The 21,938-nt window shown below is 47.4% G+C and overlaps 1 protein-coding gene across 4 annotated transcripts in view; it reads right to left on the bottom strand.

Moving 5' to 3' along the window:
• Nucleotides 1–21,938, bottom strand: part of b3gat1a (beta-1,3-glucuronyltransferase 1 (glucuronosyltransferase P) a) — a 48,855-nt gene that overhangs the window by 13,439 nt on the left and 13,478 nt on the right. For 3 of the 4 annotated variants that reach the window (XM_029170544.3, XM_029170542.3, XM_029170545.3), the window contains exon 2: nt 11,063–11,261. The exons of the other annotated variant lie outside the window; for it this stretch is intronic. The gene's annotated coding sequence lies outside the window, so the exon portion shown is untranslated. The remainder of the gene's footprint in view (nt 1–11,062; nt 11,262–21,938) is intronic. 4 annotated transcript variants of the gene reach the window in all.

Here is a 21,938-nt window from a genome sequence, read left to right on the forward strand (position 1 = left end):
GTCTCCCTGCTGGGTCTGAGGTGCTGAGGATCTATATCAGGCCTTTCCATTCAGTGACGGGGATCTGATCTGGACAACTGGAGTACATACAGTACCTCTTCAAAGAGCTCCTACTGTACAAAGCGCAGGGGGCTGATCCCCATCATGTTTTATGATTACACACATTTAGTTCCCTAAATAATGGCCTATAACCCAAGCCCCAGAGTCCATTTTAGAACAAAACAGGGAAATAGTCTTTGATGCAAAAAGTTCAGTGAACACTGAGTCTAAAAACGTGAAATTAATTGCCCCAATATCTACTGTGTGGTACTGTACTGTATGTAGCTCCTCATTATTAAAGCCATTCAATTCTCCTCTAAATCCACCTTGATGTGTTTTAAATGATGTTTTATCCAGTAGCAATAAATGTTCTACAGATTCATCAGGCAACAATTGGAACAACAGAGGCTCCAAGTTAATTATTTGGCTGGAGGAAAAAAAAAAATCCTTTTATAGTGTGAATGAATTTGCAACAGGCTTATTTAATTAAATTGATTTTTGTGATGTCTTTTCTAAGGAGGCGCCAAATTGAATTGTAGGCAAAATCATTCCTCTGCAAAACTAAGGCTTTGTTACAAAAACTAAGAAACATGCAGATAAATGGGCCTCAACTTCCACCAACTAACATTGTTTAGAAGATTTGAGCAGTTTGTGCAGCACTTTACGTTTTATGACCTGTCAAAACCACATTTACATACGTACAGTACCATGCTGGTGGTGTATAATGGGGACACAGGCAGCAAGTCGTCAGTAAGCGAACCCCTCAACAATGGAGCCTATTATACTGTACTACCACCAACCGGCAACTATTCAGGTAAAACGGTAGAATTTGCACTGGACCAAAGAGCAACAAAGATGGTGAAAGAGGAGGATGTGCAAAAAAATTAGATTCTTCAGCTTTCAGGAAGTGGACTGCATGCTTTTAAAATCTTTGTAATCAAACTTTGACAACATTACTACTCATTCCCTCACAATGAGAGGCACATCATGGGGTCTGCAGCACTGGCCCTCTCTCTCCCCCCTCACATTGGTAGAGCTGATCTTCAAAGACCGACAGGGGCGACTTTCCAAGCCTGTAATGGAGTCTGCCTCTGCCGTCTGAGCTCTCTCGGCCCCCGACCATCTCCTATTTCCCAAGGACCAATAATAACGCGGCCTGGTCTCCGCTCGCTTCGCCGTGGCAGCGTTTCGCCGCGCTCGCCGGTCGTCGCGGAAGAGAGGCTCCCTGGAGATGGCGCGTCCCGGTGCGTCCAGTCGCTCACGTTGGTTTATGAATTCGCTGGTAGAAGCCGCGGCGCTTTCCAGCGACGTCTGGGGAAGGTTTGAAGACACGGCGGCGCAATAGATCATTATTGATGTTACTGTCACAGCCCCCAAAACAGGTCTGCCTCCAGCTCGCTTGAAAAATGAATTTCGACTCTGCGGACAATGACTCAAACCCGTTTAATTACTTTTGAAGTACCGGCTGTGAGCAACAAGCAGGTTTTTGTTTTAATGCTCACATAAATCTCCGATTTGAACACGCAGAGTGATCAGAACGTGATTACTAAATATGATTGAAGGATTGCGGGAACGGAAGGATTCTCTCTTTCGCTGTGCGATCCATATACAGCGTGTGGGTTCACTCGCAGTTCACCATCACATTAGTTTTGTGTTACTTGTCCCATCAGTTCAATTCACACCTGTCATGGGGTGAGTTTCTTCAAAATCTGATCCTCTCCTCATGAAACGAGTGCCTGCATGGAGTGAAGCTAATAATAGACACAAAGTGAAAGCTGCTCCTGTATAAATACTGAGAGCAAGGACAGCCACTGTGTGTTGTTTATGGCTTTGCTATGTTAGATTTGCATTAAATGCAATGGAGGTGACACAGTCGCTGTAAACGCAGCTTGATCTGAGTTGACCGGAGGACGTGACAGTGTGTCCTGCTTGATTTAGATGAGGACGGCTGTTTTATTTTCAGGGAAACTTGAATAAGCCATTAGCCGCAGGCACAGGCCCTGATTGATGGCCCCCAGTTCGCGCCGGATCCGGCCGCCTTAGCGGTGATAAAAGATTCAAGAGCATCAACCTTCAGGCAGGTTCTCCTGCGCCGATCACCGCGGGGGGAAGCCGAGTGCAGCCTGTCCTTAACCCATCCTGACTAATTCATGGTGCCGCTCACCCGGGGCGCGTCCCCAACGGGAGCGCGTTGCAGGCTCACAGCTGGCTGAGCGCTCGGAGGAAGCTACGCCAGGACCGCGGAGCCTGACACCGAGAACTGGACCTGCCAACTTTGATCAGAACGGTGTCAGGAGAGGCGCCATCTTGGGAAGACCACAGGGAGTGAGTAATACCTGTCTCCCAGTTCTTCCTTGTCTCGAGCTTTTGATTAGTCAGTAGAGATCTCCTATGATCATGCTGCAGCATTAGACACTGTAAATGTCTTTATTACACATTTATCGCACTCATCGCTAGGTTCGGGGTTGTCGGATCTGATGACTGCAGGTCACAGGAGAGACTGACTCCATTAGTTCCTCAAAGTCTGAATTGAGCTTTCAGTTTTAATAGTCTGAAACTGAATTAACATGATTACATAAAACCTAATTACGCTAAAACTCACAAATGAATAAAGCTTTCCAACTGTTTGGAAATGATTTATTTCCTCTCACACAAATTCAAACATTCAATCAGCAATTTACATGAAATCCTTTCATTCTTCTTCATGAAAACCTGATACCGGTTCGTTGAGCGAGAACTCTCTCCAAAGTGGAGGCTGAAGTGGTGACACAGACAAGGGGAAAACAAATAGCTAAGGAGAAGTGGACCAGAGGCTTCCACAAAGCTCCAAATTCATGTGGTGACAGAAAGGGCTCATTAGTCAGACAGAAGCGCGCCTGTCATGCGCGGCCTACATCCAGAGCTCTGCCGAGGATAATAGGGCTGGACGATGATTGACAGGAACTGCTTGTTTCTAGACGTGGGTGCATATTGATGACCATCAAGTAATTACCTGCAATGGGTCTGAAGTTTATACAGATGCCTGTCTCCTTACATGGGGCATCCCTTCAGGGTAGCTACACTTGACATTTATGGGTATTATGGTATGTATGCTCACTTAATGTCTTCATATTTACTGTAGGTTTATAAACAAATCCACAAATCCTCCAAAATATCAGACTGAGTCTTAATGAATGTCTTAGTGAACCAAAAATAACTAAATAAAAGCATTTTGTGAATCATTTTAAACATGGTCTGTTTATTCTTGAGGTTTGGTTCTACTGTAAATTGGAAAATATCTTCCAGATCCTTGTGCTCTCAACGTGACAAATATTATCAATCATGAAGCAGAGGCCTCTTTTTTGCAAATGACAGTAAATCAATGCAGCGCAACCTTTGGAGAGTCTCCAGGAATGATTCATGAATGTGCACTTGTGGACAGTTGGGAACAATGAAAGGGGACGTCACCGCATTTATCTCATTAAAATCAGTGCTGACGTGCAGGGAATTGATTCCAGTCGCGTTCAGTGTTTTGCACAGTGAAGAGACTTATTATGGCTTAGCAGAGGGTCAGAGGTCGGCGGAGGGAGCTCCTGGTTTCATTAGCTAATTAAAGCCTGCTTCCAGTGTGGGAGTTTAGGTGTTCGACTATCTGCTGCACCTTCTTATTCCCAGACTTCAACATGCTATCGCCGCTGAGTTTCCTAATGAGGGTTAGACCATGGATTTCTCAGATGAAAGATTCCCTCGCGTAAAAGTTCCCCAATTATATGCCCTTGTGGAAGGAAAATATATATAATTATTAATCTGATCATCCCTAATTAAACCTGGGGGATTTAATTCAGGGAGGTGACAGCAACGGAGCGGTTTGTTTGGCCTCTGAAATAATTAGTGTAAATAGAAAAGAGACATAAAGGCTTTGCTTAAGGGGGTCTGAGAAAATACAGAAGCAAGTATCACTTTAACTGCAATTAGTTAAGCAGGAGAACGTTGTACTAACCCTTCCTGTACGAGCACTTACAATAGAAAAACACGTGAGAGAAAAATGATGATATGAAAAGTGACATACGAGGACAACGGCAGCCTCAGGTTGGAGAGAGCTGCCAGTGGGGAAACTGGAGTTGAGTAACTCCGTGACCAACATGAGGAAACTCCGGTGGCGGCGTCTGAGTTGTCGCGCGTGTGCGGCCGCGTGGAGCGGCTGCATGTGTGACCGTGCAGCGTTGGCCCCGAGACGTCAGCACAATCTTCCCCGGGACGAGTGGCGCTTTGAAAGCCGGCGCCGACGCGGGGACAGATGAACTTGACACGCGACATTCGCGGGCTCGCTGCAGCTGCCACTCTGCTCACGTCCATCTCCGGTGTTTGTTATCATTATTCCATAATTAGCCGGCGTGTCGGTACAGAACGCAGCCTCCGGCCATGACGTGCTGCCGTGAGCTTTGAACCAGTCAGTATAACACAGGCCCCAGGAGGCAGCCAATTTGTGGTGTCGACTCATTTAATAGCTTTGGTAATTAAGGGATACATCATTATCATCAATATTTCCCATGCTTATTGCATATGTGAGTCACTGCATTCACTATTGCTCTGCACACTGATCCCCTGAAAGCTTAACACCTGCGCTGGATGCACATTACACAAAGACGACCTAATGTTTTTTCAGCGATTCCTTTGTAGGTATCAGTATGTGTTTAATTGTTCAAACAAAATATTAAAATGTGCATTCCGGTGCACTACACATCAGCTGGGACAGAAAATATCTGAGTGGCATTTAAAGATCTCTGGCTAAATGTCAGACGGCGATGATGTCGAACGCAGGCCTAATAAAATAAGTCACCATGCAGTCGTTTCCAGCTCAATGTAAAAACAAGATGCCTCTGACATTTCCGGCCACGTTCTCATAATCTGCGCGCCGGCCTCTCAAATCCTCGCCCGTCACCCGCTCTTATTATCCGACCCTCCGCCGCGCTCGCGCGCCGCTAAGCCCGGCCGCGTTCCGAGAGCGCCCGGGGGCGCGGGAAGACGACACCGACGCAGCGCTGTTGACACGGCGGGCTGCGCGTCTGCTGATGTTACATTACCCGAGGTGTCACCGACTCAGCGGAGGAGTGACTCTGCGGAGACAAAGAGCGGTGGCGGCGGCCGCCAAGTCCGCGGGTGCTTCTGAGCGAGTCGTAGGGGTCGCACAAGGTCAAATGCACCAAAACAAATAAAACAACAAATAATTCTGAGATTAACTAGGATCACTTCGCATAACAGACACAACTGGCTGTTTAGCCGGGCGTCGTTTAGCCGCAACTGACCCGCTGCGCATGCTACGTTTGCTAGCTAGAGCGACCCGGAGAACACACGCTGACAACTGTAATTAAAATAATAATGATTCCTCCCAGCCTGCCTGTGATGAATATTTTTAACCCGTCGACAGCCTTTATAGTTTCATTACGCCGGCTCCTACAACTGCAGTCGTGATGTTAGCTTCAGTTCGGTTTCGGCTCACAGGCGGTGAGTCATTCCTGCAGCAGCCGGGCCACAGCGACACAAACACACATATCGCCGGCGAGGCTTTCTTCCCTCTTAATGGTGATCAATAGCCTGTAGGCTGGCGGACTTACTACTGTATCCATCACTTGACTGAACCATAGGACCTTAATGCGAGGGCAGCTGAAGGAAAGCGCCGGTGGTTCGGCCCAGTATCTGTAATGAGCGCCCCTGGGATCGCTGCATTATATGTGGAAATGGCTCCAATTAGACCATCCAGCTGCAGAGTCCACAGAACGGAAGGCTTGGACCACAGAGTCGGAGGAGGAATCGGACGTTATCGGAGCCGCTCATTCACCGTACGCTCACATCTTTCCTCACGTCACAGCAGGTGACTAATTCCATTCGCGACCCGTTTACGTTCTCGGAGGCGACGCGTCGCCGGGCGCTTGATGGATGTGCAGCTCCAGTTTGGCTGACCCGTCCGGACCTTTGACTTTTAACGTACTGTAGCGCAAGGTTTTCTGCTTAGATGGATGGAGTATAAACAAGCAAAGGAAATGTCATTGCCACTGCCGTCCCATCCATCTACTGTAGCTGTAATCACGTAATAATGTCAAATGTTTACTTGAAATATGTCCTCCAACGCCGCAGCTGAAAGATGTTTTACCTCCGTGTCCTCCTGAGGCTGTGACATTTGTTGGCTACGTTACGTTCTCAGAATATTGTGAAGTGAATTTCCATTCATCTTAATCTGTTCATTTTCTTTACTGACTATAATCAAGTGCTGTGGATGTAAACAAATCCCTAATATTCACCTTCCTAAATGAGGTTATAAATCATTGTATGCACCACACTGCAGAGTGTACGGTTTGTTTAAACCCTGGGTGTGCCTTTCCCTCTGTCCTCTGCTACTGCATTATATAATAACCTCTGACTTCCACCAGCTCACTATTGATTATCCTCTTCAGACCAATTCAGGCCAACAGGGATTTTATGTAGTTATGAGATCATACACAGCCATAAACCCGAACGCTTGCTCAAACAGACAATGGAGAACAAGAGCCAAACATGTATCTGTCTATCTGTGCGTGTGTGTGTGTGCGTGCGTGCTTGCGTGTGTGTGTGCGTGCGTGCGTGCGTGCGTGTGTGTGTGTGTGAGGTGCGAGGTGTCACCATTCATTATCAACCTCACAGCTTTGTTCACGCTCTGAAAAATCTTCTTTTGTTTAATTCCTTGCTTTTAAATCGTATAATTTGTTCCGCGCTACAATTCCGGACCAAAACGAGGTGTCACTCACAGGAACAGAGACTCTATTACATGCTACAAGTTCTCTCCTCACCCAGAAGACAAATATCATCTCCGATGTCACAGCATCTGACCTTCGTGTGGCAGAACCGGGCCTGGTCTAACAAAGAACTATTTCATCCAATCTAAAGTCATCCTTTGCAGGAATCTGTATGACTGGAACCTCACATTACCCTCTCATCGCTTACAACTACTGTGAAAATTACAAAGCGTGTTTGGCTGTTTTGTCATTTGGTGCCACTAGTCAGCAGGTCACCAACTGTAACCATGGGAACACTTGTCTGTACAGTAGCTATCAGTGATTGTTGCTATGGCGACACGGGTCTTCGTTTTGAGTTATCACAGAGGTAGGCTGGTGAACTTTTTAGAAATGAGTTGATATTTATCTCTTTTCAGATCACATTGAATTGGGTCATCTTAAAAAACTCCGTCTATAATCCTGAGCACAGAGCTCTTATCGTACTGTACCGTATAAACACATTACACACTGTTGCAGTGCCAGCATCGACAACAGACCGGCTCAAAGCAGCCTGTGCCGACGGTGTCACTGCTCGTTCTTCCCAGTGGAACTGATGCAGATCAAGGTGGGTTCCCTTTAGACGCTCGTCCTGTTGAGCACTACTTACGGTTTCATCTGAGGCTGTTTAACAATAGATTCATTCACACTTTTGCGTTGAAGCCTCCCGTATCTCATTTTTGCGTGTATGGACTGACAACTCAAGCCAAACCTTCTCTGCTCCCCAGGACCCGGCTCAGCACCGGCCTCTTTATCTCATCTTGCAGGGGCTCAAAGTGTGCAGGTACCGTAGCGCGTTGCGCCCAGCTGGCGTAATGGACAAATCCCAAACTGACTGGAAGCACACACCAGTTATTTGGGTCGAGATGATTTAGGGGAAGTTCAAAAAAGTGAACTTTGCTGAACTAGTTTATCAGTTATGGTCTGGTTCGATGTGTTATGTGCCATGATCTGATAAGGTCTGGTGTTTTTGTGATAATATACGTCTGCCTTAAGAAGGAATGGTTAAGCAACATTACCCTGTGGAACAGTGAAATTGCAAAGAGTTGCATCACAGCACAACACTTCTCACTCAATCAACACTCAATACAACACTACCTACAGCATGTCTGGGTCCTTGTATATGCACACAGCTCTTTGAAACGCTGCTTCAGCACAGTCAGCAGATATTTAAAATACACTCCTTTAAATGCTTTGTCATTGATTTCTTTTGACGTCAGCAATTAGTGGGTGGTTTATTTATTGGTCTAAAATCATTTAGAAATGACTAATGTAAAATAAGAAGCATGAAATCACTCACAAAGCATTTTCATGGCAGCTGCTGTTTCAACACAAAATTTTAGGTCAGCCATTTAAATGCTTGCTAGGCTCGTAAGAACCAACAATACAGAGAACCGCCGGCGGCACAAACACAAACGCTGTAAAAGCCATGTAAATACCAATGCATTTAAACGCTTCCTAAAACCACCCAACCCATGCGTTAATATCTTTGAAATTCTCATTTGCCCTCCATGTAAGTGAAGCAATCACATACGATGATTGTGTGACATGCTTGGACTCTCGGCGTTAAACTGGAAATGATTTAACAACTAATGAAATGAAATGAAATTGAACTGAAGAAGCGCCGCCTGTGGAATTTCTGCATTGCAGGTTGGTGTCATTACGCAACAAAGAGCGTGTGCGACAGGGGCCGGAGCAACGTAACGGGCTCAATGTGGATGTGGGGGAGCGACAGTGATGAGCCACGACTTCACTGCGTTATGAGTAACAAGCACGGGCTCTGAGTAATGCCCATTTTTTAGGAAAGAATATTCTTACTGTTCTACACAAACCAGGACCAGGATGAGAGTAGTTACAGAATTGAATATGCATAGTTAATAATAGTGCCTAAAGGTGAGATCAGCTACTGTATGTAAGTTCAGGTCAGATTCTGCTTTGTCCAAAGTACTTATGGACAATAAATCATGAATCACAATAATGACTCTATCATCTCTTCATCTGTGTTTTTTTGGCTGCTGATGCTCAGAGCTTAGACAAGAGGGGAGTGTTACATTCTGGCTTTAGAGGAGATTTCTCTCCTCTAGATTCATCTCCTACTTCTTCTAGTGTCCTTCCCCTTCTCCACCTCATCTTCCACTCCCTCATGGACAGTTCCTCCCTGCCTCTTTTTTTTATTGAAGTCCCTCTTCACCTCATCTTGAGCCCCTTTCGTTTCCCTTCATTCATCTCTCTCTCTCCCTCCCTTCATCTTTCTGACTGGCTCTCTCTGGGGGCGGATGTGTCTCCGTGGTCCTCGGCAGATCTGGAAAGGACATCCTCTCAGTTTAATTCAAGTCAACCCCGGTCTCCTGGTGCTCCAAGACGCAGCATGTGTGACAGCTCTACAGAGATAGCCAGAAGGAACAGACAACTCTCATCTGCATGTACTGTACTGTATGTGTGTGCGTACGTGTTTGTGTGTGTGTTTCAGCCAGGCGTCTTTCAGCATATCCCTGCAGGCTGAAAGAGTTCATTTCAACCCTGGCAGCAATCATGGCCATCTATAAATCTATGATGAGAGGCTGCTATGTTGATTAGTCAGTGTTAATTCAGCTGACACCAATTAAAGGGGGTGGGAGTGCTATCTAAATGATTGCACAACATATGCTATTCGCTGTGAGCTCGGTTGTAAATAAGGCCGCCATCGTGAACACATTTACGCGTTTGTACTGTATCTCCTCGCACTCGTCACTCGGAGACTTGAGCCGCGCGGTTTGTTTGGCAGCCGCTCGCATTGCGCGCGCTAATAGAAATGTTGCATGCGAGAGGATTTATTGTAACGCAAGACGGCCGCAACACATCGCAAGCCAGCGGCTCAAACGTGACCGCTGCACTGAATCCGTCCTGCAGGGCAGATGTGCCTGCGAGCCGCTGGTCTTATCATTATTATTACGACAGGCTCAGAGGTCGGGGGCACATTTCTTCACTGGGTGGACGCACAATTAAGACTCCAGTCCAGCGAAGCCAAATTTAAACGTTATTGTTATCGACAATGTTAATGGTGACACGCTGATGCTAAGCAGGTGCAGTGTAGTGTTTAAAATGTCCATCGTGTTAGTGAACGGTGACCGTGAGCATGCTAATGTTTGCTAATTAGCGCTGAGCCTTTACAGCTGAGGCTGGGCCACATTATTTGCACGGAACCATTCATAAATCAACTGACCGCGTCAAAGGCAAGCATAGCATTTACTGCACTCACAGCCGCATCTGTCAAACGGCAGCAAGTCTCTTTTATTTTTTCCAGCAGTGGTTATATCCTCCTAGAAATAAATCCTTAATCTGATTATCAAAAACGGGAATTTAATTTATGACGCACTGTTGGGCTCAGCTACTGACGGGTGGAGTGATCCCCGGCGCTGAGGATTAAGCAGGTCCTGCGGATCCGCGCGCTAACCTGCCTGATTTCAGCTGGATTTATTTGCGCTGGGTAAAGGGCAATATATATAAACATAGGGCTTAGATTCATTGCACGCTGAGCTGGTCAGCAAGAAATCACAATATAGTTTTTACTAGGGAGGAAACAACAGCCTATAAGCGACAACATCCACACCTCCTCTGCTCCTTTTTTCCCTTTCCCTCGCTCGCTATCTCATTATTTGCTGCCTCTACACCTTGAGATTATATCCTCGGGTTTGACATCAGCAGCGCTGGCTCTTGAGCGCTCACGCCTCCCCCTTCCTTCCATTGCAACCTTTTCCTCTGTGCTCCTGTGTGCAATGCCTGTATACAGTATATATCAACCTCTAGTAATATCGGAGGGCCGGGGGGGTTGTAGACAGCGCAGGTAAGAGGATCTGTCAGATCATTTTGCGCCTGCCCTCCGCCCAATTCCTCCACTGGATTTCAGAGTGGAAACTGCACATGGGCAGGAAGTGAGAAGCAAAGTACAAAGACAGACGAGCGAAACTGAAAGGACGGGAGCCGGTGGATGTGACGGTGGGTTCTTATCACCTGCGTCCTTCTTTTCCCTTTAATCACGTCCTTTGATGCTCGGGGAGTTTTAAATTTAGCTTCTTTAAAATGATGTTCATGTAGGATGGAAGCGGCGTTAGGAACAAGAACCAAGCGGCGCCGCCAAGGTCGGTCCGGCTGTCTGTTCATCAGACGACGAGCTCCGAGATGAAAACCGGTCCCGATGCACTCAATCAGTTGTATGGAAATGCGTTCGCCCACAACACTTTGAACAATAGCATACTCACAAGCAGTCCCTGTGTGTCTGCAGCCCGCAGCCAGCACAAGCCCCTCCCCCCTCGCGGCGCGGCCTCGGTCGCGGCCCGGCTCGTCTAGAGAGAGTCACGATCCGAAGCGGCCGGACGGGGCGGCGGCGGCGGCGGAAAGCTGTGGCACCAGAACCGCCCGAACGCTCCCAGCGAGTCGCCTCGTCACCGGGGCAGTGCCCTGGAGAGAGAGGAGCACGAGAGCATGTGAGTAAGAATGGGCCTCCTCTTCCCAACAACAATGAGGGTCATTGAAGAAAGGGAGCGGCGCGGGGGGAGCGGAGGCTGCCACACTGCAGCAGCCACTGGGTCACTCTCGGCGCCGCGCTCGGGGGAGTTCTGTTTGCGTTTGGACAGCTGTCAGGACGCATCACTGTGTCGGCAGCCCGTTCCTCTGGGGACCACGAGCGAGTCGAGCTGCACCCTACTTGACAGACAGGAAGTAGATGAGGTTGTTGTTTTTGCTGTAACAGCGTGGGCAGTTTGGTTCCACACCCACGTTACTGACTTTGGCTGAACAATTAGCCGCATAGCTCACATTTCTGTCCCATAATGACAAACGTCTCCGAAGCCTTCAAATCATAATCACCAAAAACAACATTTGTTTACATGTTCTCTTTTATTAAATGACTTATCTGCTCTGATCCTTGGGGAGAAGATGCCAACGCAGCAAAGAGCCACATATAAATGCTCTACAACAACTTATTCAGCCCATCAGCTAATAATATCCACCCGTCTCTTATGCAGCCTCTCTGGGGAGTTTCATTTAACAAAAAAAAAAGTCCATTTGGAAAAATGAGACAAACACTTCTCACTCTCTCCGCCACCATTCCTGCGCACGCGTCCCCCAGCTACTCCTCTCCATTATTGATGAGACTTCCTCTGTCAGCATCATCTGCCACGGCGTTGGTTGTATTGCCTGTGGGCAGCCGGCGTGGTTGTGGAGGAGGGGGGGGTCCAAAGCTGATGCTACGCTGGGAAAAATGACAGACGGGTCGGGCGCATTAGCAGCCTATAGATAACACGCAACGCGGGGGGACACCTCATGTCAAAGGTTTGTTATTGGCCTAATCTAAATTCAATAGGTTTGTCATAAGAGGAGAAAGTAATTATCTCCAAACCACGGGGTTTGCCCCGCGGTGGGAGCGGCTGACTCCCAAATACTCGACCCTGAGCCGCAACCTGCCACATTATGACAACAAGGCAATTAGGCTGGAATACAATACAACTCATTTAGTTTATACGGAGGCAATGTTGCCCTCAATTCATCACCAGTGAGCTGCAGACAGACACTGATGGGAAAAGCTCAAGTAGCAGCAACCATCAGCTCAGAACGGCAGAACCTGCGTCTCCATATCTGCATACTGTACAATGAGCGGGTCTGTCCGAGCCTCATTTCCATGTATAATGACATCATTATTCATGGGATACAGCTGTCACTGCCTGGCACGGTCGTTGACCTGACCCCCAGCACCGACAAAGACAATGGCTCTTTGAAACGGAAACCCAGATTGCCGAACTTGGCTCCGGAGCGGCGGCTTTGTCAGCGCTGCTCGTTTGTTCCCAGAGGAGAGTCGCACCGACGGCAGCGCTGAATGAGCTCTTTTAAATTAAAAGCCATCATCATCATCATCTTCCTTTTCCCTCATCCACGGTCACGCCACTCGAGAATTGAAGCATCTAATCGGACTCAGCCGTTGTCTGCTGCTCTCTGGCTTGTTTAGGGTTTAGGACTAAATGTTGCCGTTTTTATTCTTATGGGTTCTTGTGCAAAGAGGCAGAGAATATTGGCTAATGGTCATAATCACCTGCCTTTCCTGATTAAAGCGCTTCTTTGTTTCCAGTAAATAATTTCCATGTTAAATAGATGTTTTCATTGGTTTTTCTTGTTGGTTTTATTCAGTCGCCCATCTGTGCCTTTTATTTACCTCTGTCAGTTAATTAGAAAGCCTGTACTTTGATTGGATTTAAAATGTACTTTAATAAAATTAGACTTATTTAAGCGAAACTGTTCTGGTTTTAGTGACCATATGCTCACTCAATTAGTTTGCCCTGTATTTACTCTGTGAACCTTTGTTTTCTATTTATCGCTATTACTAGTTATCACTAAATGCACTATACGATGAATATATTTATCCTGGTGATTTAGCAGTAAATCCTCCAACCTTAACACCTCCTTTTTGTCTGTTGTGCACGAATGCCAGGCATCTTTATAAATTGCACCACTTTTGGCATCAGGTGTCAGATTGGCAACTTATGTCTCGTTTAATGGCGCAAAATTGCAGCTTTCACATTTATAAATAGCTGGAGGCTGTGTTGTTCAGCAGTAGATCTTGTCAAATGGTAGTATTGTTTTTTGTTGTTCTATAAAGTTACACTTTAATTTGCAGGTGGACGGACTCCAGTGTTAAAGCACAGACCAAAAGCATGAAGCTGTAGTATTCGCACCTTGTTTTGTCGTTTGTATTCAGACAAAGGTGACAAAGCAGAAAAAGTTTGTTTTCGCATCTTTCTTGCTTCTGAGAATGACATGCTGTGGATCCCATTCTACACTCGGAAGCTGCTCAAAGACGTGATATAGTCACAGCACAAAGCTCCAACATGAGCTTGTGCCCTGTCCGCCTGCTGATCTGTCGCATTCTGCCTGGTGACCTGACCAAACACACACACGCACGCACGCGTGCGCGCACAAGGAAAACACAACCGATCGTGCGAAGGACTGCACACAAATCCACTCCCCGGCTCGAACGTGGGCTGAACCTGAAGGAGTGGACGGTGCGGGAGAGGCTGACGATAGGCTTTAAACCTGGTTATGTAGCCTGTCAGATATCGAGATGGATCTGCACTTACCTTCACACATGCTGTTTGTGCTGTATATACTGGACATATTTTCTATTTAAAGCACATCCTGCACACGTACCGCTTGGACAAGAAGCTGAGAGATCCCTGCAGGGGCCATCCTTTCTAATTATTTTCCACCTGATGGACCCACTGGGAGTCATATACAGGCAGGCAGCAGTAGAAAAGTATATAGACTCTTAACAATATATAGCACACATACGCACACTGTCTCACTTGCCTAAAGCAAGAAAAATAGCGGCTGCATAATGGGAGGAGAGAATCACATGCTCACTTTCTGCAGAATTCATTCATCCTTGGAGGGCCAGACTCGGCTCCACTGCAGGAATCCCACAGACCTACAGCACGACAGACCCGCTTTCCCTCCCGTGCATCGCGTTTACTGTTTGTGCCGTAGTAATATTCTCCTTTCAGTTCATTTGATAACCGCTGAGGAATCCCTCGCAATGAGCGGAAAATGCCCTGCTGAGAAATAAAAAATAAACAAACCCCGTCCTCTGCTGCATCTGTGATGGCGCCTCGGATAATGCCAGCGATAATGACAGAGCCCAGTGGCCTTCTCTTACGCTGACGACATCTGTCATTTATGTGAAAATTGCCAGGTTTGCCATGAAAGAGAATTCATCGTGCCTTTGAGTACGGCTCTATGATTAATTCAGGCATGTCAGTCGGTGAGTAAATGCTTCTTTATCCTCATGTAAGCGGTCAGTATTAATAATGCACATGCTGGGTCTAAGTTCAGCATCCGTCTTGGCAGTTCAACGCGGACGGTCGCGCCTGTCACCACATCGCTTCTTACGCTTCCACCCCAACCCCCACCCCCCATCTCTGTGAGGTGCCGCAGGGCTCCGATGTGGGCCATCGGCGGTAACTGGTTTCTCTAGGAGGCGGAGGCGTGATCGATCCCGCGAACGGCGAAGGTGGGCGGGCGGCCCGACAGCGCAGCGTCCCCCACAGCCGCTGACAGCTCAACGGAGGCCGAGCCACGCCGCACCAGACGCCCCCCCACGGGAACAGCCATGCGCCGCGCGGGTCAACCTGGAGCCCCCAGAACTCACAGCCATCCAGTTAAATCATAATTACCCATTTAGCCAATTATCAGCTGGGTCGAAGCATGTTGAATTTAATGCTAGCCTTTCATTATGCTCACATTAAAGAATAAAGGAAATGTCAGAGGCTCAGTAGAGATGATGTGATGTAATTATCTCCAAAGTGATTTATTTGAAAGGTTTTACAGCAGTAATCTGTTGACGGCCTCATACATTCTGTGTGGTATACAATTTAATTGCCCACTGTGCGCACTGACACAAGGAAATGGCACGAGATGCGGATGATGGATGCGGCAGCGACTTCGCATGAGCGCGATCATTTGCATGCGCGTGACAATAGTCGGGCCGCTGCCATTACTGCGCTGCCTCTCAACACAGCCTCGGAGAGCGGGCTTTGTTTGTCCTCCTGTTTATGGTTGTCTCCAGACCCAAACTGTGCTGCGCTGAGCTTAGCCTGACTATTGGTTGCCATGGTGACATCAGCGGCTGGGATTGATGGCGCGTTACAAAAGCTTGGCACAGGTTAAAAACAAACAAACAAAGGGGAAAAAAAGGGAAACTAACCCGACCGTGCGATGACAAGAACAGATGCGATGATATTAAAATGACAAAACGCCCCGTCGCAAGTTAAAGCTCCTTCCATGGATAAAGTGTGTTCAATCCATGGTCAGGTCAAAGAATCAAAGGATGGTGAAGCTGCACATGGAAGGGAGCGGGTACCTAGTGGGGTGTCGTCCCCAGCAGTAACACTGGCGGCTTCGCGTGGCTTTAATTCATCTGGCTTTAATTGCTGGCACAGAGACAGGGCTGCTGAATTTGCCCAGCTACTGTACGTCCACAGTGACAAAAGGTAAAGCTGACGACAACACTGTAAATAATGGGCCAGCATGGGCAGCATGTAACCCACCACCAGCAATTAATATTAGACTCATTTGGAAAGCAATTAACTTAAATTAACAAACCACAGCGAATTATTTTGTTCACCCACTTGTACAGTAGTTTCATGGTTAAAGTATGAAATCACTCTTCCAGATGGACTTATTTTCTTGCCGCTGTTGAATCTGCGATCATCTAAAATCCTCCAGGAGGTTGGCAAACACTTCTGAAGGGCCTCCCATCGACGCTACCTGCCGATCCCCCTCGGGGAGATCTCCTGACTGTGACAGAGGGCAGGAGAAGGTTGTGGCCCCCCCCCACACACACACACACACACACGCGCCATCTCTGGAATACACTGATCCCTGTGAAGAATTTCCAGTTTGAGCCAGAGCTTGAAGCAGTACAGGAATAACATCAGCTGCCGGGTGAAACGGCACAATCTCAGTCGGTCTCTGGGGCACGAACAGATAATAGCTCCCAGTTGTGTCTTGTTAAAACACACCTGAAATAGTGTTTATGTTTATTTCTCCACACTCGTGTTGACATTCAGACTGCACCGTGCTCGTGCGGGTGCCGTGCACGCCCTGCATCCCTTTAGTCTTTAACCCACGGAGCTGGCAGCTCTGACAGCCCCGTGTCGATGCTCCAGTACCATTAAACTAATAGCGCACTCACTTCCAAAGCGGCGCAACCACAACCTTTCACTAGACGCCTTTCATCTTCGCAGCCGTCGCTCAACCTCTCGTGGACGTTTTCAAGCCCCTGCGAGGTTTCAATTGATCCCTGAGAGACAGTGAGGAGGGGGCTCATTCGGACTCTGGGCCGGTAGGTAGTAACTGCCGCTATCTGAGGCCGGCGGCGCTGGTCCGAGGCGGCGTGACCTCGGCAGAGGCGGTCACTTTGGACACATTAACATGCTCCAGGCCTCCGGTTCAGTCACATCTCTGTGCTGAATATTAACGAGCCAATGTCACTGCAACCGCGGCAGCTGCTGCAGAAACACAACGCGACTAAGCCGCTTGAAATCATTTCTCCCTCGATCTTATCGCGTTTGCTCTTTGAGCTAGCGCACTTGATGTAATTATCGCTAACTCCTATGACACCACAGCTGATGTCAGCAGTTTTGCCGGCACAAAAATATGCATTTCGCATTAGTATGTTGTTGCTGATGTGATAATAATTTTAATAGGTGACAGACGTTATCACTCCTTAATAATGACTTTTACGCCAGACCACAGAACAATACACAGCGACGCTAGCCGCGGGTTGAGCTGTCGATTCTGCTGAATCCGATCCACTTGTAAAAGCATCGCGGTTGCAAGTTTGCAGTCAAATGTGCGCGTTGTCCATGCTGATCCTTTGGCAGCCATTGAAGCGCACAGTTCCGCAGGCGACTGTGTCGGCGCTGACCTCTGATCAGGCATCGTGTTACCTACGGGCTTTTTGCTCCTGCAGCTTGCGGCGCTAGCAGACACCGTGGTCTTCAGTAGTCCAGGCAGTCAAGTAAACAATAAGAAGAGACCTCTAACATCCTGCCACAAATAAATCCTGTGTGAGCAGCAATTATGTGCTGCCCCTGAGGCACAGACTGACAAAAAAAGCTAATACACCTTCTGCTGCAGAACACAATTCTCCCAGTCTGCATATTCACGGGGTTCGGGCCAAATGAGGCCTCCGCTAGTCATAAAAGCTGCAGCCTCTTAGTTAGAGGGGAGGCATTAGCCAGAACACGGATGTCCTTGTTGAATCAGTGCTGCGTGATAGCTTGGACAACCTGCCATGTTTCGCTAAAGACGCGGTTAGCGGCTGCCTCGCGGCGCCGCCTGACAAGCAGCGCGGCGACTCCTGCGCCAGGTTTAAATAGAACAACGGGCTTTACGTAACGCTCAGCGGCTCACATCTACCTCCGTCCGATTATTATTAACTCCAGTCAAGTTTACAGACGGAGGGAGGCGCAAACAGCATGAGCGGACGGCATGTTTCCTGCTGGACGAATCTTTCCTGACAGCGCCGATCAGAGCGGTGACAAATGACGAGGCGTCGCCCCCCATCTGCCGCCGGCGGCCTGACGGAGGCCTGTCGGCTCGGCTCGCTTCCGTTCCAGGCGCTGCCTCGCTCTCCATCAGGGGATTCTGACCCCCGTGTTCTCGGCCCACGATGCATCCGACTTAGTCACAACAACGCGGCGCCATCGCCAGCGACTGCGGTGGGTTTTATGAGTCGAGGCGCTGAGAGTTAAAGTGACATCTCGTCGTGATTTAATAGAATAGTGTGGCCACTTGGGGAAGGACCTGTCTTCTATTCGCTGATGGAGGAGCAGGGAAAAGCCTGTGCTCTGCAGAAAGGATGAAGTTGAATCCATACTGAAAGATTTGAAGGCGCCGGTTCATTCATGAGTGATTCAGCTGAACTGGATTGGTACAGTGTCTGCATCAGCCCCAGATATTCCAAAAGGCTCAATCCAGCACGTTTTATGTTCTTCCCAGACTCCGTTTGTTGGAAGTCTTTAAAAGGGCTTTTTGCAAACCTGTCAAATGAATTTCATCTGTCTTCTGCGCTTTACAATTTCTAAACAAATAATAAAAAATGCACCCTGAGGTGATTGTTGAAAGATCAGCTAATTGATTTGATACACTTCTGGGGCTGCCAGTCTAGACCTTTGCTCTTGGCATCAACATAAAGGATTTTGTCAGCTGGGCGATTTCTGGACTGCATGCAATTATTGCCGAGCTCAAAGTGATCAAGCCCTGAGACACAGAGCATCATTTGGGTCTAAAAATGCCTTCGCTTTGCCAGTTTCCTAGAGAGCCTGTGAGAAAAAAATGACCCTGTATCGGTTTCTTTGTTCCTTCCACTTAATTGCCGCAGAGCTTCAATATGTCAGCTCAGTCCACGGGAAGAAACTGCCTCTGCCTCACTCGCAGGATGGGTTTCCCTGACAGTAAGAACAGCCTTATTCTAATTGCAAGCATTTTGTGAGACAGACCCTCTAATGAAGGGAGGGAAACGCCGACGTAGCAGATCGCATTACAAACACTGGGGGAAGAAATGTGGTCTGTTTGCTGAGTTGGACAAAAAAGGGGAGGTTGTTAGATGTATTTCAAAGGTATGGAATTTATTAGCAGACTGTCGATGCTGGAAGAGATAAACTCTCAGATCGGAACGTTTCACTGAGCAGATTAATTGCAGGAGAGATTCCAATTCTGATTATCCGCCGGCATCTGATTTCCCGTGCACCGTGTACAGTACGTCTACCTTTCCCACCGCTGACCTTCATCTGTCTCCTCTTCTATTTTAGCACCTCGTGTAGACTGCGTACAGTATGTAGACGGGGCCGCGCTGTAAATAACTCTGCGACCGCTGTTTTAATGCCGCTCGGTGCAGGTGCATCTCCAGTTGTTAAGGGTTGTAGGAGTAGCCTCGATGGGGGAAGCGACCTGTCACAGTGAGACCGCGTGTTCACTGAAGCTCCCTATGGACGCCCAGCCATGCGTAACACTTGCCCCAGGCACAGGGAAAAAAGAGAAGGCGGACGGAAAGGAAGGCTTTGTAGAGCGACTGCGAGGATGTGCTGCAGCGGTGGCTGTGAATTCTCCGGTGTTACCACAGAAAAACCGGCCTCCGTGAGAGTGAGTGACATTGAATTGAAGGGCGCGGAGGTCTGAAGCTTACTCTTTTATCTGATCTCAAAGGAGACAGGCCTGCATTTCCCACTTTTTTGTGCCTGCAGCTACGGAAAAACAAAATTATTAGCATCCCATTGCACACATGCACTTTACGTCTTATGCCACTGCTCTTGAGCTTCACATTTCTTTGGGTTTTTGGAAAATGGTTTACATTTAATATTTTACCGAGGACGCTTTAAAGGCTGTGGCTGCTGGGTTAGTGGGTTAGTTTGGGTTTCACACCTGTACGTCTTCAGTATCTACAGGCTGGAGCTGATTTTTATTAACAACATTTGGGGATCGAATAGTGAAGGCAAATGATGCAAACGTTGCAGGTTTCGAGCTACAATCACCATTCAGTTCACGATAACATTTCGATAATTCTGGCTTTTATTATTAATCACGATCATTATTAATCTACTTTGAGGAAAGAGTAAACTCAATTAAACAGAACCAAAACATTTAAAGCTAACACGTTGCCACCCGCTACAAGCTAAGTTGCTTTGAGCATCAAACACAAAGTCTAATTAAATAACTCTGCCTAGGTAAACAAAGGCAAACTTGCAGCGAAGGCAATATATCCACTATGATAATTTACCATCCTGAGCACTCAGCAAAAATCAATAACATGTGCAAACATCAAACCAAACAGGATTTGCAAATCAATCTTCATAAAACAAATGCAGAGTTAAAAAAAAGGCTTCTGAACTGCACAGAGACTCGTCAGAGAGCCACTGGTGATAAGAATTATCATGGGAGGTTTGATGGATTCCTTTGGCTTTGGAGCATGGGCGGTTTAAGCTGCAAAATTGAAAGTCACAGTCAAAGTCAGTTCATAATTAAGCCAATGCCAAGTGTGTGCGCACGCATGCGCGCATGTGCGTGAGCTTCGTCTCTTTGTCGCGTACATGGAGGCTGATGAGCTCCGACTCGTTGAGAGGCGATTTCTTTTCCCCTAAATTTGCATTTAAACTTCAAATAATGACACTGAGTGGAGCGTCTGCATGAGGAAGGGGCAGCGTCGGTGACTTACGAGCCAAGAGGCTCCTGAGCTTCATTCATCTTGAATCTGACACTCGACGGGTCGTTGTTTTGATGCATTTCCACCAGCATCTAACAACAAAAGTGCATAAAGCAGCTTGCGTTATGTGTTTTAATGTCAGCTGCCCTGTCCATAAACAGAAAGATAGCGAATTAAACTCACTGGTCACTTTATTAGGTAGAGCTGTGCAGACCCAGAGCAGCAGCTGTGCCATTAATTCTACTTTTACAAGGTTCTAATGTGCATTTTTAATATGAAGCTGTCAGAATGGTAATAATTCCGCTAAATGTTTATTAAGGTCACGGTAGCAAAAACCGTGACTAATGCGTGAATAATGGCAAGTGATAATAGATCATGATCACGATATCGAGCTGATGTCTATGTCCTCATAATCCAAATCCGATACTGACACGCTGCTGATTTTGAGGAAATACATCTGCAGCCAAGTCAAGCATCGGTGCGGCTGCACACATTGTAACGTGCTCACTGCTTCTGCTGCTTCTGTTTCCCAGCAAACACCACGCACCAATCTGGGTAGAGTCATTTGTCGTAGCCGTGAATTCCCCCGTTCAAACCATCATTTCTTTCCTGAAAGGTATTTATGGACTCTGATGCATAAATACGGAGGATACGCTGTTAAACAAGGCTCAGCTGTTAATTCAATAAATAAGCTGTCCTCTGGCGAATATATATACTATTAATATTTTTATGGAATGCGTAAATGTGTGATATCTGGAACGGTAATAGGTGAATCTGTTTGTTTAGAAAGGCAGTCATTTCTCATAGGCTTTGAGATGAATGCACATTATTCCTGTTTCTTGGCAAAGACGTTGGACCTAATGTGTCTTTTCTCCTCTCCGACCAGCAGCCTCTCCTTCCATTTCAACAGCCTCCTAACAATATGCATTGAAGCCTCCAGCTGAAAGGGGCTTCAAATAGAATCACTTCTCTCTGCCTCCCCGCGGTTCCAAATTCAGAATGTGATTCACGCCGGCGCGAGTCTCCACAGCCTCCTTCAGCTGCATCTGTCTCACTCTCGCCGCACACTTTTAAGTACCAATTTGTGGCCTTATTGAACTCGGCTTAAGGTGCAAAGAGCAATTTGTCACGCGACTCGTTGCTTAAGACAAAACGCTCAGACGGGTTTTATGAAGTCGGGAGAATCGCAATAAGCCGCGTGCATCTGCTTCGGCCGAGCCGGGCCCTCGTTCGTCACCGGGGCCACTGGGCCCTGAAGAGGTTGTCGGGGTTTGATGAATGGCACGCGGGCTCCTGTCCCCACACGCCATCCATCAGCTTCTGTGGGTGTACAGAATTAAAGGCAGACAACTCTTGCTGGACAACCTGCGCAGGTTGGAGGGTTC

This window comes from Betta splendens, chromosome 13 (genome assembly GCF_900634795.4).
Source record: "Betta splendens chromosome 13, fBetSpl5.4, whole genome shotgun sequence".
In the NCBI taxonomy this organism is placed as follows: domain Eukaryota; kingdom Metazoa; phylum Chordata; class Actinopteri; order Anabantiformes; family Osphronemidae; genus Betta; species Betta splendens.